The following is an 8,534-nucleotide window of genomic DNA, read 5'->3' on the forward strand; positions in this document are numbered from 1 at the left end:
CGCAGTGGATAAAGCGTCGACCTGGAAATGCTGAGGTCGCCAGTTCGAAACCCTGGGCTTGCCTGGTCAAGGCACATATGGGAGTTGATGCTTCCAGCTCCTCCCCCCTTCTCTCTCTCTGTCTCTCCTTTCTCTCTCTGTCTCTGACTCTCCCTCTCTTCTCTAAAATGAATAAATAAAAAATTAAAAAAATTAAAAGAAAAGAAAATGACCAGTGAAGACCTGGCTGGGTAGCTCAGTTGGTTAGAGTGTGGTCCCAATATGCCAAGGCTGTGGGTTCCCTCCCTGGTCAGGGCACATACGAGAATCAACTAATAGGCTGACCTGCAGTGCAGTCAATAAAACATCAACCTGGAATGCTGGGGTCACCTGTTCGAAACCCTGGACTTGCCTGGTCAAGACACATGCAACAAGAAATCAATGAACAACTAGGGTGAAGCAGCTATGGGTTGATGCTTCTCGCTCCCTCCTTCCTCTCTCTGTAAAATCAGTTAAAAAAATTTTAGACTGGCCTGTGGTGGCCCAGTGGATAAAGCCTGGAATGCTGAGGTTGCAGATTCGACCTGGAATGCTGAGATTGCCAGTTTGAAACCCTGGGCTTGCCCAGGCAAGGCACGTACTGGAAGCAACTACAAGTTGCACACTACTCTTCACCCCCTTTCTCTCTCTCTCCTCTCTAGAAAATCAATAAATAAAATAGTTTTTTAAATGACCACTGGATTTAGCCACATTACTAGTAACCTTGATAAGAACAGCTCAGTGTGACAATTTGAAAATAATAGGCATTTTACTTCTAGAGTATGTTTTCATATGATTGATTAACAAAATACCTTTATTTTTCTCCCTCTTACTCTTTACTGCCTCAAATTCAAGCAGATAGCCCTTGAGGAACCACAATATGTTTAAAGGTTTGGCAGTACTGATTACCTTGATTTGGATTCTGGATTTTTTTGTTTTCTAGCTGTTGGCTCTTGAGTACATTTCCTTCCTTCCTTCCTTCCTTCCTTCCTTCCTTCCTTCCTTCCTTCCTTCCTTCCTTCCTTCCTTCCCTCTTTTCTTCCTTCCTTCCTTCCTCCTTCCCTTCCTTCCTTGAAAAAGTTTATTTAGAAAGTTACAGAGGCCTGACCAGGCAGTGGCACAATGGATAGAATGTCGACATCGTATGCTGAGGACCCTGGTTCAAAACCCCAAGGTCACTGACTTAAGTGCAGGTTCATCCAGCTTGAGTGCAGGGTTGCCTGCTTGAGACTGGGATCATAGACATGACCCCATGGTCACTGGCTTGAGCCCAAATGTTGCTGGCTTGAAGCCCTAGGTGGCTGGCTTGAGCCCGAGGTCACTGGCTTAAGCAAGAGGTCACTGGCTCAGCTGGAGCCCCGGGGTCAAGGCATGTATGAGAAGCAATCAATGAACAACTAAAGTTCCACAACTATGAGTTGATGCTTCTTATCTCTCTTCCTTCCTGTCTGTCTGTCTGTCTGTCCCTCTTTCACTCTCTCTCTCACTTAAAAAAAAAGTCACAGAAATAGAAGATGTGAGCTGTAGAAGAAATGGGTTCAAGAAACAAGTTATAGGCCCTGGCCGGTTGGCTCAGCGGTAGAGCGGTCGGCCTGGTGTGCGGGGGACCCGGGTTCGATTCCTGGCCAGGGCACATAGGAGAAGCACCCATTTGCTTCTCCACCCCCCCTCCTTCCTCTCTGTCTCTCTCTTCCCCTCCCGCAGCCAAGGCTCCATTGGAGCAAAGATGGCCCGGGTGCTGGGGATGGCTCCTTGGCCTCTGCCCCAGGCGCTAGAGTGGCTCTGGTCGCGGCAGAGCGTCACCCCCTGGTGGGCGTGCCGGGTGGATCCCGGTCAGGCGCATGCGGGAGTCTGTCTGACTGTCTCTCCCCGTTTCCAGCTTCAGAAAAAAAAAAAAAAAAAGAAACAAGTTATAGGCCCTAGCTGGCTGGCTCAGTGATAGAGCAACAGCCCAGCATGTGGATGTCCCAGGTTCAATTTCTGGTCAGGGCACACAGGAGAAGTGACCATCTCCTTCCTTCCCCCTTCCCTTTCTCTCTCTCTCTCTTTCTGTCTCTTTCTCTCTCTCTCTCTCTTTCTCTTTTCCCCTTCCACAGCCATGGCTCAATTGATTTGAGCGCGCCGCCCCCTGCCCTGAGAATGACTCCATGTAACCTTTGCCTCGGGTGCTAAAAATAGCTTGGTTGCAAGTAGTCGCAGATGGGCAGAGCATCTGCCCAGACAGAGGTTGCCAGGTAGATGGTGCATGCAGAAGTCTGTCTCTACCTCCCTTCCTGTCACTTGGAAAAAAAAGAAGAAGGAGGAGGAGGAAGAGGAGAAGGGGAAGGGGGAGGGGAAGAAGAAGGAGGAGGAGGAAGAGGAAAAGGAGGAGAAGAAGAAAAAGAAAAGACAAGTTATAGAGATAAAAGGGGTCCTTGGAGCTTAGGAGAAAAAAGGGTTAAGGTAACACATATCTGAGAAGGAAGAAGTGGGAGAGACAGGAACATCAAGCTGCTCCTGTATGTGTCCTGACTGGGGTATTGGACCAGTATCCTCCATGCTCTGGGATGATGCTCCAATCAACCGAGCTATCTGGCCATTGCTTAATTTTTATTGATTTTTAGAAAGAGAGAGGAAGGGAGAGAGTGGAGAGGGGGAAGGGAAGCATTGTTGTTGCATTCAGTCGTGCATTTCTTTGGTTGCTTCCACGTGTGTGCCCTGACCAGGAATCGAACCTGCAACCTTGTCATTTTGAGACAACACTATTAACCGACTGAGCTAACTGCTAGGCTGAGCACATTTCTTAATTTCTCTAAATCTCTTATAAAATGGAGCTAGTATATAACTCATAGGTGGATACATTGTTATAAGGATTAAATGAAATAAATAATACATAGCACATACACATAGTAAGACAGTAAAATCAGTGGCTGTTACTGTTGAAGGTGGTGGTAGTAAAGGACAAAAATTAGAGGTGGCCTGACCAGGTGGTGGCGCAGTGGATAGAGCATCGTACTGGGATGCGGAAAGACCCAGGTTCGAGACCCCGAGGTCGCCAGTTTGAGCGCGGGCTCATCTGGCTTGAGCAAAAGCTCACCAGCTTGGACCCAAGGTCACTGGCTCGAGCGAGGGGTCACTCAATCTGCTGAAGGCCCATGGTCAAGGCACATATGAGAAAGCAATCAATGAACAACTAAGGTGTCGCGATGAAAAACTGATGATTGATGCTTCTCATTCATCTCTCTCTGTTCCTGTCTGTCTGTCCCTATCTATCCCTCTCTCTCTCTCTGTCTCTGTAAAAAAAAAAAAAAAAAAAAAAAAAAAAAAAAAAAATTAGAGGTGAAGGTGCAGCCTCTTGCATTTAAAATCATTTTGAGCACTGGGATCCATATTTTAGTGTGCAGCGCCCTGCTAGAGTTGTTTTTTGTTTTCTTGAGGAGGAGGTGGAGGAGGTAGAGAATCTTTTTCCTGGGTAGACATACGTTTAGTTCCTGGCTGGTTAGCTCAATCGGTTAAGAGCGTCCTCCCTAAACAACAAGGTTGCAGGTTTGGTCCCTGGTCAGAGAGCACACAGAAAGCAACCAGACGGAATGGAACAACAAATGCTTTCCTTCCCCCTCCCTTTCTCCCTTCCTCTCTCTGTCTTTCTAAAAATCAATAAAAATTAAGCCATGGCCAGATAGCTTGATTGGTTGGAGCATCATTCTGGAGCATGGAGGTTGCTGGTTCAATTCCCTGGTCAGGGTACAGACAGTAGCAACTCAATGTTCCTGTCCCTGTCTAAATTAATTAATTAATTAATTAACCTTTATTAAAGTAAGCAGGTCTTTAAGGGTCTAAAAATTACTGAATGAGGAGATGCAAAAACTGATCTTCCTTTCCAGAAGTTGAAATTTTCCAGAAGTCCCCACAAACACGTTGAGTTATTAACAGAGCCAATGCTCTGCCTTTTTTGGTGCTATAACTTTGGACAGGCATTTTCCCTTCTTAGGGCCCAGGTTTCACATGCACAACATGAGAGGATTGACAGGATTATCTCTAAAACCTTGTCCAGCCGTAACATTTTGTGATGCTTGAATTGAGGCTTCTGCTATGCATTTAAGCTGTGCAAAAATGAGCCAAGTTGAAAACATGCTTCATTCAGTCAGGGTCTTCTAATACCCACAAATATATATATATATTTTTTTAAATTTATAGTGTTTACATAGATTTAAGTGTCCCATTGAATATATCTCCCTCTCCCCTTACCCCCATGTTCCTTTTCTTTTCTTTTTTTTTTTTTTTCTGTATTTTTCTGAAGCCAGAAACTGGGAGACAGTCAGACAGACTCCCGCATGCGCCTGACCGGGATCCACCCGGCACGCCCACCAGGGGGCGACGCTCTGCCCACCAGGGGGTGATGCTCTGCCGCGACCAGAGCCACTCTAGCGCCTGGGGCAGAGGCCGAGGAGCCATCCCCAGCGCCCGGGCCATCTTTGCTCCAGTGGAGCCTCGGCTGCGGGAGGAGAAGAGAGAGACAGAGAGGAAGGAGAGGGGGAGGGGTGGAGAAGCAGATGGGCGCTTCTCCTATGTGCCCTGGCCGGGAATCGAACCTGGGACTTCTGCACGCCAGGCCAACGCTCTACCACTGAGCCAAACAGCCAGGGCCCATGTTCCCTTTCTTACCCCCTTTGCCCTCTCCCCCCAAGGCCCTCCCTCCTTCCCTCCAGAATTGGCTGTCCTGCTCTTTTTTTTTTTTTTTTAACATAGAGAGGCAGAGAGAGGGATAGATAGGGACAGACAGACAGAACGGAGAGAGATGAGAAGCATCAATCATCAGTTCCTCTTTGCAACACCTTAGTTGTTAATTGATTGCTTTCTCATATGTGCCTTGACCGTGGGCCTTCAGCAGACCGAGTAACCCCTTGCTCAAGCCAGCAACCTTGAGTCCAAGCTGGTGAGCTTGCTCAAACCAGATGAGCCTGCGCTCAAGCTGGCGACCTCGGGGTCTCAAACCTGGGTCCTCTGCATTCCAGGCCAACAGTCTATCCACTGCGCCACTGCCCGGTCAGGCTGTCCTGCTCTCTTTGTCTCTGTGTTATGTATACATAATTTCACTAATCTCTTTCCCCTCTCTGATCCCATCCTCTCTTCCCCTTTCCCCCTGGTCTCTTTGACCCCACCCCTGCCTCTATTCTGTTCCTCAGTTGACAGTGTTCATTAGATTCCTCATATGAGTGAGGTCATATGATATTTTTCTTTCTCGGCCTACCTTATTTCACTTAGCATAATAGCCTCCAGGCCCATCCATGTTATTGCAAAAGGTAAGAGTTCCTTTTTTTTCATGGCTATGTAGTATGCCATTGTGTATATGTACCACAGCATTCTAATCCACTCATCCACTGATGGGCATTTGGGTTGTTTCCATACCTTCGTTATTGTAAACAATGGTGCAATAAACATGGGGGTGCATGTCTTCTTTTGAATCAGTGATATATTCCTAAAAGTGGGATAGCTGGGTCAAACGGCAGACCCATTTTTAATTTTTAATTTTATTATTTTTTTTACAGAGACAGAGAGAAAGTCAGAGAGAGGGATAGATAGGGACAGACAGGAATGAAGAAAGATGAGAAGCATCAATTATCAGTTTTTCTTCGCTACACCTTAGTTGTTCATTGATTGCTTTCTCATATGTGCCTTGACCATGGGGCTACAGCAGACCGAGTAACCCCTTGCTTGAGCCAGCGACCTTGGGTCCAAGCTGGTGAATTTTTGCTCAAACCAGATGAGCCCACGCTCAAGCTGGCAACCTCGGGGTCTCGAACCTGGGTCTTCCAAATTCCAGTCTGACGCTTTACCCACTGCGCCACCAGCTGGTCAGGTCATTTTTAATTTTTGATGAAACTTCATACTGTTTTCCACAGTGGCTGTACCAGTCTGCATTTCTACTAGCAGTGCAGGAGGGTTCCCTTTTCTCCACACCCAGCCAGCACTTGTTGTGTGTTGATTTGTTAATGAGCGCCATTTTGACAGGTGTGAGGTGGTATCTCATTGTGGTTTTAATTTGCATTTCTCTGATGATTAGTGATGTTGAACATTTTTTCATATGCCTTCTTTTTTATTTATTTATTTTTTTACAGAGACAGAGAGAGAATCAGAGAGAGGGATAGACAGACAGGAATGGAGAGAGATGAGAAGCATCAATAATCAGTTTTTCATTGCGAGACCTTAGTTGTTCATTGATTGCTTTCTTATATGTGCCTTGACCATGGGCCTTCAGCAGACTGAGTAACCCCTTGCTCGAGCCAGAGACCTTGGGTCCAAGCTGGTGAGCTTTTGCTCAAACCAGATGAGCCCGCCGCTCAAGCTGGCGACCTCAGGGTCTCGAACCTGGGTCCTTCTGCATCCCAGTCCGATGCTCTATCCACTGCGCCACCACCTGGTCAGGCTTATATGCCTATTGGCCATCTGTATGTCCTCTTTGGAGAAGTGTCTATTCAGTTCTTTTGCCCATTTTTTCTTTCTTTCTTTTTTTTTTTTTTTTTCTGAAGCTGGAAACGGGGAGAGACAGTCAGACAGACTCCCGCATGCGCCCAACCAGGATCCACCCGGCACGCCCACCAGGGGCTACGCTCTGCCCACCAGGGGGCGATGCTCTGCCCATCCTGGGCGTCGCCATATTGCGACCAGAGCCACTCTAGCGCCTGAGGCAGAGGCCACAGAGCCATCCCCAGCGCCCGGGCCATCTTTGCTCCAATGGAGCCTTGGCTGCGGGAGGGGAAGAGAGAGACAGAGAGGAAAGCGCGGCGGAGGGGTGGAGAAGCATATGGGCGCTTCTCCTGTGTCTCCTGGTCAGGAATCGAACCCGGGTCCTCCGCATGCTAGGCCGACGCTCTACTGCTGAGCCAACCGGCCAGGGCTCTTTTGCCCATTTTTTGATTGGATTGTTTACCTTCCTGGTGGTCAATTTTATAAGTTCTTTACAAATTTTGGTTATTAACCCCTCATTAGACGTATTGTCGAATATGTTCTCCTATTGTGTGGTTTGTCTTTTTATTCTGTTCTTATTGTCTTTAGCTGTGCAAAGCTTTTTAGTTTGATATAGTCCCATTTGTTTATCTTGTCCTTTATTTCACTTGCCCTTGGAGATAAATCAGCAAATATATTGCTGTGAGAGATGTCAGAGAGCTTACTGCCTATGTTTTCTTCCAAGATGTTTACGGTTTCACGACTTACATTTAAGTCTTTTATCCGTTTTGAGTTTATTTTTGTGAATGGTGTAAGTTGGTAGACACACAAGTATATCACATAAATACAGATGGGACTTTTGTTTTAAGGAAAGAAGTGTTGCTTACCTCCTCTAGCTTGAGGTAGTTTGAACTTGAAATTGCTGTTATATAGCATGTTCACAAAGCATTAGTAAACAGAAAACAATTCAGATAAAACAACTTTAGATTTTTTCAGTCTAACTTCTGCTTTTTATGCTATCTGGGATACCAGTGATACTGAAGAATTTGTGTTTAGTTACAAATTACATGTTACAAATAATGGTATAGGGATATCTTGTGCTCATATAGCAATTTGTAACAAAATATTTTCTACTGCAATAGGGTCTGGAGGAGTTTTCAAAAACGTTTTTTAACAAGGTATTTTTTATGGTACTGTGGGAAATAAGGTTCTGAGACTTGAAATAATTACCCTAAACCCCAAGAGGTAGAACCAGAGGCAGATTAAGATCGGTTGAGGCTCCAGGTGCAGAAGAAAATATTGGGCCCCTTAAAAAAAAGAGACCGGGCCCTGGCCAGTTGGCTCAGTGGTAGAGCGTTGGCCTGGCGTGAGGAAGTCCCGGGTTCAATTCCCGGCCAGGGCACACAGGAGAAGCACCCATTTGCTTCTCTACCCCTCCCTCTCTCCTTCCTCTCTGTATCTCTCTTCCCCTCCCGCAGCCAAGGCTCCATTGGAGCAAAGATGGCCCAGGCGCTGGGGATGGCTCTGTGGCCTCTGCCTCAGGCGCTAGAGTGGCTCTGGTCGCAACGGAGTGATGCCCCGATGGGCAGAGCATCGCCCCCTGGTGGGCATGCCGGGTGGGTCCCGGCCGGGCGCATGCGGGAGTCTGTCTGACTGCCTCCCTGTTTCCAGCTTCAGGAAAAAAAAAAAAAGAGAGACTGGAAAAATAAAAATACATGTTAACCATATTTTTAAATAAATAAAAAATGCGTGCTCTCTTTGGCAGCACATATACTAAAATTGTAACGATACAGAGAAGATTAGCATGGCCCCTGAGCAAGGATGACACGCAAATTCGTGAAGCGTTCCATATTTAAAAAATAAAAAATAAATAAAAAATAAAAAATGCTATGTACTATTAATTTTAAAATTGCACATATGGAACCAAACTTGGTGTCATTAGAAAAAAGTGTAAAGTTGGGGTTTTGCGGGGCCCTTCAGAAGTTGGGGCCCAGAGCGTGCGCCAGTTGCGCCCTCCGTTAAATCAGCCTCTGGGTAGAACCCAGAGTAAATGCTTAAAATGACAGTGGCCTCTTTTACCTCTAGGCCCT

At 46.5% G+C, this 8,534-nt stretch overlaps 1 non-coding gene across 1 annotated transcript; it reads left to right on the plus strand.

The window, feature by feature from the left end:
• The first annotated feature begins 8,193 nt into the window (after nucleotides 1-8,193).
• On the plus strand, nucleotides 8,194-8,300 carry LOC136327873 (U6 spliceosomal RNA). The gene has a single exon (XR_010729933.1). It is a non-coding gene; the product is annotated as a U6 spliceosomal RNA (small nuclear RNA).
• Nucleotides 8,301-8,534: the final 234 nt, after the last annotated feature.

The sequence above is a fragment of the Saccopteryx bilineata genome, chromosome 2 (assembly GCF_036850765.1).
Source record: "Saccopteryx bilineata isolate mSacBil1 chromosome 2, mSacBil1_pri_phased_curated, whole genome shotgun sequence".
NCBI lineage: Eukaryota > Metazoa > Chordata > Mammalia > Chiroptera > Emballonuridae > Saccopteryx > Saccopteryx bilineata.